Source organism: Bison bison, unplaced genomic scaffold (assembly GCF_000754665.1).
Source record: "Bison bison bison isolate TAMUID 2011002044 unplaced genomic scaffold, Bison_UMD1.0 scf7180017864012, whole genome shotgun sequence".
Taxonomy (NCBI): Eukaryota; Metazoa; Chordata; class Mammalia; order Artiodactyla; family Bovidae; genus Bison; species Bison bison.
This window is the reverse complement of record NW_011494584.1, coordinates 981982-990970: the sequence shown is the minus strand read 5'-3', so window position 1 is coordinate 990970 and position 8989 is coordinate 981982.

Genomic DNA, 8989 nt, shown 5'->3' with positions numbered 1-8989 from the left:
TAATTATTATTTCTTTAAGCAAAATTGAATGAGTAGTTGTAAATATATTTAACTTTGCACACTGGTCTATGTTACACACAAGGCAAAAACATTAAAAATAATAGAACATTTTTAATTCTTTTAAATCTTAGTTTTTAATAGCATGAATAATTTATAAATTACCCCCTAAATACTTTTTTCCCTTTAATCTTAGCTCTAGGGAGTTTTCCTCCCCCAACCGCCCCCCTCCCACTCCACTGGCCCCAACCCCATTAACGTAGTTGCAGAGGCTATGGAGCCTTTATCAGGTTAGTAACCATCTATGAGCAGAGGTCTTGAGGGAAATCCAGATTAAAAAGGAATAAGCAGAGGGAAAGCTTTTTCAGTCCTACTAGAAAGCTATGATTTAGTGAAATGAGGTTCCTGGAATTTAAAGATTAGATAAAAATAGAAACTGCTTGTCAGCTCCTTTCAGCCCCGGTGCTAATCGGGCAGGTGGGCCCCACGTTCCAGCTGGGTTGCTCCAGCCCCTCAGGGCCTCTTTGCAACCTGCTGCACATGTCTTTTTATATTAAGCAGCAGTTTAAATCATATGCCTGTGCAGGCACATGATATCAAATGGCTCCTTGTGTCAACATATTTTTTTCTATGATAATGAAATTAACAGCAGATGTTTTGTCTATTTTATTTTAGCTTTTTGACATGACATTTAGATATTTTATTTTCCTATAACTCATTAGAAAACATTTCTGATAAATAATTTAATAAACCTTTATGAATCTAACACCAAAGTAAGAAATAAAATATTGAAAACATTGTTTAAATCTCTCTGTATCTCTTTTGAACAATATTCTTTATTTGACCACTTCTTTTAGAGAAAATATCCTTCTCAAATTTTCTGTTAAACACTCTCATTATATTCTTTTAAAATATACAAATATATATTGTTTGTATATACTCTTTTAGTATTTGTGGATACATTAGTAAGATAGTAATGCTACATATTTTAAAATGTTAACAATTCTATTTATAAATTATAAATATTATACAATTTTATATATAAATTATAAATATTATGCCATTTTTTATTCATAATGATTTCAATAGCTTCAATTTACTTATTTCCTCTATAATTAATACTTCACTTGTAAATATGTTTCTACAAGTGAAGTTCTAGACAGAAACTACAGAACAAGTGTTTCTGTTGCCATGTGAAGGATAGTATTTCCAATTTTTGTGACTAAAAACAGTGCTGCTCAGTACCATTCTTAGACATTTTCCCAAATGCACAAATGCAGAAATTACTCTAGGATACATTATCAAAAGTGGGTTTACCATCTCATAGTGTATCTGCATATCCAAATGTCAAATGTGATTGATATTCACAAATGACTCTAAAAATTTCCTCAAAAGTATTTCTGACCTTCTGGTGATAATCACCTGCATTGATTCCAGGTCTTTGGCTAACATAATGAGATTTGTCTTCCAGTTCAGTTATTCAGCTTGGTGCTGTTCAACTTGTTAACTACTTGGTTAATTTGAGCTAACTTAGTTGTGCATTTAAAAGGGTCCCATACCTTACTTATATCATAGTTCTCTGCATCTCCATAAGTATTTTCATCTCTCCATTTCATATTTTTAATTTTATTTTATTTTAATGGAACGATAATTACTTTAAAATATTGTGGTTTCTGCTATACATCAACAAGAATCAGCTATAGGTCTATATTCTATTTTGGTGCTAGTACCATGCTGTCTTGATGACTGTACTTTATAGTAAATTCTGAAGTCAGAAAGGTTGATTCCTCCAGATCCACTTTTGTTCTCAAGATTTGGCTATTCAGAGGTTTTTGTGTTTCCATACAAATTGTGAAATTATTTGTTCTGGTTCTGTGAAAAATATCTACTGGTGTTTGATAGGGATTGAATTAAATCTATAGATTGCTTTGGGTAGTATAGTCATTTTCACAATATTGATTCATCCAATCAAAGAACATGGTATATCTCTCTGTGTTGCTTTTGATTTCTTTCATCAATGTCTTACCATTTTCTGCATACAGGTCTTTTGTCTCCTTAGGTAACTTTATTCCTAAGTATTTTATTCATTTTGTTCCAATGGTTAATGGGATTGTTTCCTTAATTTCTCTTTTTGATTTTTCGTTGTTTGTGTATTAACAATGCAAGGGATTTCTGTGTATTAATTTTATATCCTGCAACTTTACTATATTCGTTGATTAGATATAATAATTTTCTGGTGGAATCTTTATGGTTTTCCATGTAGAGAATCATGTCATCTATAAGCAGTGAGAGTTTTTCTTCTTTCCCAATCTGGAATCTTTTAATTTCTTTTTCTTCTCTGATTGATGTGGGTAAGAGTTCCAAAACTATTTTGAATAATAGCAATGATAGTGGGCACTCATCTTGTTACTTATTTTAGAAAAATGCTTTCAATTTTTCACCACTGAGAATATTATTTTCTGTGTGTTTGTCATATATGGCCTTTATTATGTTTAGGTATGTTCCTTCTATACCTACTTTCTGGATAGTTTTTTTTTTTTTTTAACATAAACAGGTGTTGAAATTTGTCAAAAGCTTTCTCTGCATCTTTTGAGATAATCATATGGTTTTCATCTTTCAATTTGTTAATATGGTGTATCACACTGATTGATTTGTGTATATTGAAGAGTCTTTGCATCCCTGGGAGTAAAGCCCACTTGGTCACGATGTATGATCACTTTAATGTGCTGTTAGATTTTGTTTGCTAGAATTTTGTTGAGAATTTTTGTATCTATGCTCATCACTACAGATATTGGCCTGTGATTTTCTTTTTCTGTGTGTGTTATCTTAGTCTAGTTTTGGTATCAGGGTGATGGCCTTGTAGAATGAGCTTGGGAGTTTTCCTGCTTCTGCAATTTTGGAAGCAACTGAGCAGGATAGGTGTTAGCTCTTCTTTTAACTTTTGGTAGAATTTGCCAGTGAAGCCATCTGGTCCTGGGCTTTTATTTTTGGAAGATTTTTGTTTACAGTTTCAATTTCCATGTTTGTGATTGTTCTGTTCATATTTTCTATTTATTCCTGGTTCAGCTTTGGAAGGTTATACTTTTCTAAGAATTTGTCCATTTCTTCTAGGTGGTCCATTTTTTGGCATAAAATTACTCATAGTAGTCTCTTATGATTCTTTGTATTTCTTTGTTGTCTGTTGTAACTTCTTTTTCATTTCTAATTTTATTGATTTGAGTCTTAGATCTTTTTTCTTGATAAGGCTAGTTAACAGATTGTCAATTTTGTTTGTCTTCTTAAAGAACCAGCTTTTAGTTTTATTTATCTTTGCATTGTCTCCTTCAATTCTTTTTCATTTATTTCTGTTCTGGTCTTTATGATTTCTTTCCTTCTACTAACTTTGGGATTTTTTTGTGTTTATTTTTCTAGTCATTTTAGGTGTAAGGTTAGATTGCTTATTTGATGTCTCTCTTGTTACTTGAAGTAGGCTCGTGTTGCTGTAAACTTCCTTCTTAGTATTGTTTTACTGCATCTCATAGGTTTTGAGTTGTTGTGTTTCATTGTCATTTGTTTCTAGGCATATTTTGATTTCTTTTTTCATTTATTCAGTGATCTGTTGATTATTCAGAAGTGTGCTGCTTATCTTCCTTGTGTTTGAGGGTTTTTTTTTAGTTTTTTCCTGTATTTTTCTATATTTTCTAATCTTACAGCATTGTGATCAGAGATGATGCTTGAAAGATTTCAATTTTTTAAAATTGACAAAAGCTTGATTGTGGCCCAAAATGTCACCTATTTTGGGAAATGTTTTATGTGAACTTGAGAAAAAAGTAAAAGTTATTGGTTTTGGATGAAATGCCCTGTAAATATCAATTAGGTCCATCTGGTCAAATGTATCATTTAAAGCTTGTTTTTCCTTATTAATATTCTGTCTGGATGATCTGTCCATTGCTGTGAATGAGGTATGAAAGACCCTCACTGCTACTATATTTCTGTCAATTTCCTCTTTAATAGGTGCTAGGATTTGCCTTATGTATTGAGGTGCTCTTTTGTTGGATGCATATATATTTATAATTGTTATATCTTCTTCTTGAATTGACCCCTTGATCAATATATAGTCCTTCTTTGTCTCTTGTACCAGTCTTTATTTTAAAGTCTATTTTATCTGATATGAGTATTGCTACTCCAGCTTTCTTTTTTACTTCCATTTGTATAGAATATCTTTTTCTAGCCCCTCATTTTCATCCTGTATGCATCCCTATGTCTGAAGTGGCTTTCTTCTAGACAGCATATCTAGGGGTCTTGTTTTTGTATCCATTTAGCCAATCTGTGATTTTTAGTGGGAGCATTTAGCCAATCTGTGATTTTTAGTTGGAGCATATGGGTAATTGATCCTATTACCTTATGTATAATCCTATTATCATTTAACTTATTGTTTTGGGTTTGTTTCTGTTGGCCGGTTCTTTTTGTGTTTCCAGCCTAGAAAATTTCCTTTTGCATTTGTTGAAGAACTAGTTCAGTGGTGTTGACTTTCTTAATTTTTGCTTGTCTGTAAACTTCTCCTTCAAATCTGAATGAGATTCTTGCTGGATAGAGTCATCATGGTTGTAAGATTTTTCTCTTTCATCACTTTAAGTCTGTCCTGTCATTCCCTTCTGGACTGTAGGTGTAAGCCTTATGGGGATCCTCTTATACATTATTTGTTGCTTTTCCTTTGCTGCTTTTAATAGTTGTTTTTTTGTGTGTTTAATATTTGTTAGTTTGTTTAATACGTGTCTTAAAATGTCTCTCCTTGAATTTATCCTGCATGGGACTCTCTGGGTTTCCTAGAATTGGGAGATTTTCAACTGTAACTTCCTCAAATATTTCCTCATGGCCTTTCCTTTTGTCTTCTTCTTCTGGGACCACTGTGATTAGAATGTTGTACTTTTAATGCTGTCCTAGAGGTCTCTGAGACTGTCCTCGTTACCTTTTTATTCTTTTTTCTTTATTATGTTCTGTTTCAGTTATTTCCATTGTTCTATCTTATATCTCACTTATCTGTTCTTCTGTCTGTTACTCTACTGTTGGTTCTTTACCAGCTGAGCTACCAGGGAAGCCTTGGTTTCCTCCAGTGTATTTTTAATCTCAGTTATTTTGTTGTTAATTGCTGTTTGTTCTTTAATTCTTCAAGATCCTTATTAAACATTTCTTGCATCTTCTCAATCTGTCTAACATGACATGTGTGCAGGCCCAGTTGCATCTGACTCTTTGAAACCCCATGGACTGTAGCCCACCAGGCTCCTCTTTTCGTGGAATTTTCCAGGCAAGAATACTGGTGTGAGTTGCTATTTCCTACACCAGGGGATCTTCCTGACCCAGGGATTGAACATACATATTGTGCAGGCAGATTGTCCTTCATTGGCAGGCAGATTCTTAACCACTGTGCCACGTGGATAGCACTTCAAGTCTATTTATCCATGCCTCAATTTTATTTTCAAGACTTTGGACCATCTTTACCATCATTACTCTGAATTCTTTTTTGGGTAGATTGCCTATTTCCTTTTCATTTCTTCATTGTGGGTTTTTGCCACATTCCTTCATCTGCCGGATGTGTCTTTGTCTTTTCATTTTATTTAATTTACTGTGTCTGGGTTTCCTTTCTACAGCCTGGAAGGTTTTAGTTTCTGTTAATCGTACAGTCTGCCTTCCATGGGTGAGGTTGGACCAATTCCTTGTGAAGTTTCCTGGTTGGGGGGGGATTTGTGCCAGTGTTCTGGTGGATGGATATAGATCTTGTCTCTCTGAAGTCCAGTGCCATGTTCAGTAGTGTGTTTTGGAGTGCATATGGGTTTGGTATGGCTCTGCGCATCCTGTTTGCTAATATGCATGGTGTGGCCCTGTTTTGCTGAAGGATTGGCATGGGGCATTTGGCACTGGAGCTTTCTGGTTTTTTGGTGGGGCTTGGTTTTAGTGTTGAGATGAAGATCTTTAAGGGGGGCTCTCACTTTAGGGGAGTTCTCTAGTGCTTCAAAGTTCTGGCATTGTGTCTCTTGCCTCTGGGTTCAGGCCTGAGCACTTTCTGCTGCATCACGATGTCACAGTCCACATAGCATAGAAGACAAAACCCCTAGACTAATGGTGAAATAACTGTCAACGGCCAAGATCACCCAAAGAGACTCACACACCTATATAAAGAAGAAAAGAGGGGAAAAGAGGTAAAAGATTAAAAGAAAGTAAAAAGAGAAGATAGTAATTATGCCAACAATCAAGCCCCTAAATGAAAATGGATACTAAAAATTATCAATAGACTGTCAAAAATACAAAACCAAAAAGAAAAGAAAACCTCATTAGGATCGTATGAGAAGAAAAAACATAAATAAAAGGGAGGGAGAAAGAAAGGGGATATACGTAGAGTAATGGCGAGAGGAATGTCTAAGTAATTTCTCCATTTTCCAGCTCAAGTTGATTTGCCTGCTCAGAAATTGCTCCTTTACATCTAGGAAGGTCTCTGCATCTGTTGTGGGCAGTGTGGGGTCTGCTCAGACTCTGGTATTGTCATGCTCCAGCTTGTACTTGCTCTCACAGTCAACAGTTGCCCCTAACGCATAGTTTCAGGCTAAATGCTGGAATTTAAACCACCACAGCTATAACTTCTGGGAAAATGTCCTCTTCTTTCCTTTGTTCATGCAGCCACTGGAATTCTGCTTATTTTAGGGCCTGCTTTTGCTTTTAAGTCTCTCTGCCACCTCTGTTCACCACCCAGACAGAAGGTAGTGAAAGTAGCCACTTCTTTTGGTTCACTTGCTCAGCTGTGCTGGGGAGAGGGAGGGCTTCAGCAGATGGCACTGGAATACATGGGGAGTGCTCGCCTTGACTGGGCCACATAGGGGGAGTCACCACAGTCTGAGGTGAGCCATGTGCTTTTCCATTCTATAGACAGTAATCTCATTCTATATACATTTCGGTGTTTAAATGTGGGGCAGCATCAGTTCAGTTCAGAAATGTGGGGCAGCATAGGCGGTCTATTGCTGATTCCGCTGATGTTCATGTGTGTTATAACTGACATTTTGGCTTCAAGATGATTATATTTTTTAAAATTTCTGCCTTTGAGAACCTTTTAAATCATGAGTTGAGAACACAAAGCTCCAGATACAAAAATCTCTCTGCTTTAAATTACCTTAAAGCACTAACAAAGTACAAACATTCAAGCATTTCTTGAGTTTTTATGGTCTTCTCTGAGATATAAATCTGCACTCTAAGTCCTTATGGGAATATGCCTGTGGTTACAGACATGAGAGAAATTACCTTCTCCCTAACTAGAACTCGGAAATGGCACATTCTCTTGATTCTATTTGCCAAAAAAATGCTATTACTTTTAAAAAATTATGTAGATATATATGTATCTCTCTAATTTGAATTCCATATAAGACAATTAATTAAGGCATGTTAAGCGCCTGTTATCATCATCTGGTGAGATGAGTTATCTATTCTCCCTTTATCAATGTGTATGTGTGTTTATGAATGTATGTATATATATATACCTATCTATATTTATGCATATACCCATCATTTATCCACTTATCCATTCCATTAATCTCTCTATATTTTCATCCTCATTCTCTTTCTGTTATTTCAACCATTTTAATTTGATGACTAGGTTTTATGTGTATATATACTTATAAAGCTATATTTTCTTTTTGTTTGTTTTTATTTCACATAAATAGCATTTCTTTCTTCTCATGCCATTGATTAATTTTTCACTAAGTATTCTGTTTTTAAGATCTTTTATGCCATTTTATTATTGTTTCTGTTTGCTGAATTCCCAACCTTTGCACATCACTTCTCAGAGAAAGGACCAGATGAATTGCTACCAATACCATTTACCACAAACAGTGTTGTGATGGTCATCCTCCACCTTATTCTATATGGAATTTATAAGAATTTCTAAACTTTAATAATATGTTGTTTGCAGGGGATTGTTCCCACTTTATTGCTGTGGTCTCACACAAAAAATAGTGTGTTTTTTGTAATTTTATATTGTCTTGATTTTTTTAAAGTCTGCATTTATTTCCTAAATATATAGTAGAATTTATTTGCTAAAGTATTTGGGTCTTGGTATTTGGAAAGACACTTTTTTTTCAGGAAAATTTCAGAGATTTCTATTGTTTTGCTTTTTTGTTGTTTTTAAAATTTTTTACTCAACTATGTGAGCTTTACTTTTTTCATCTTATTCAATTTTGATATTTTTTAGCTTTTCAGAAATATATCATTTACATCTAAGATTATTAGATGAGACTTGTAAGAATATAGCATTTAAATGCCCTTTAAATTAAATGCCTGTATGTCCAACTTTTCTTATACTATATTTTCCTTACATCTTATCTTGTATTTTAATTCAAAATTGCAAAGATATTTTTATTAATCTTAACAAAAGGAAATTCTCAATTTAAACTTTTTATTCTTCATTTCTTTTTGTTCTCTTATTTCCTTGAAACTTATCACTTATCCCTTTTGTTCTTTTTGTTTATGTTGCTACTATCTTTTAACCTCTTAAGATGAATGCATAGTTTGAATTTTATAACCTTTCTTTTTTCCTGATAATTAAATCTATAAATTTCCCACAAAACTTGTTTTTCTAAAGCTCTGTGAATTTCATCATTCAGTGCTTTCCTTTGCTTCAATCTAAATATTTCAGAATTTATTTATGGTTTCTTCTATAATCAAAGGATTATTTAGTAATTCATTATTTATTTTCTGATATAGGGTGTTAATTTAATCATCATTTTATTATTATTCTAACATCACTGAATATTATTTCATAAAGTTATATATGTAATTTTCCTATTTTTTAATGAAGTTCCCTTTATGGGCTAATATATATTCAATTGTTATAAATGTTACATATGTGTTATAAAACAGAGCATTTTTCTTCATTGAATTAGGATTCTTTACCTATCAAATAGCTTGAGCTGATTCTTTTTAGGACTCATAGCTCAGATTATTCTTTGCTTGAATTTTCAGTTCCTGAGAG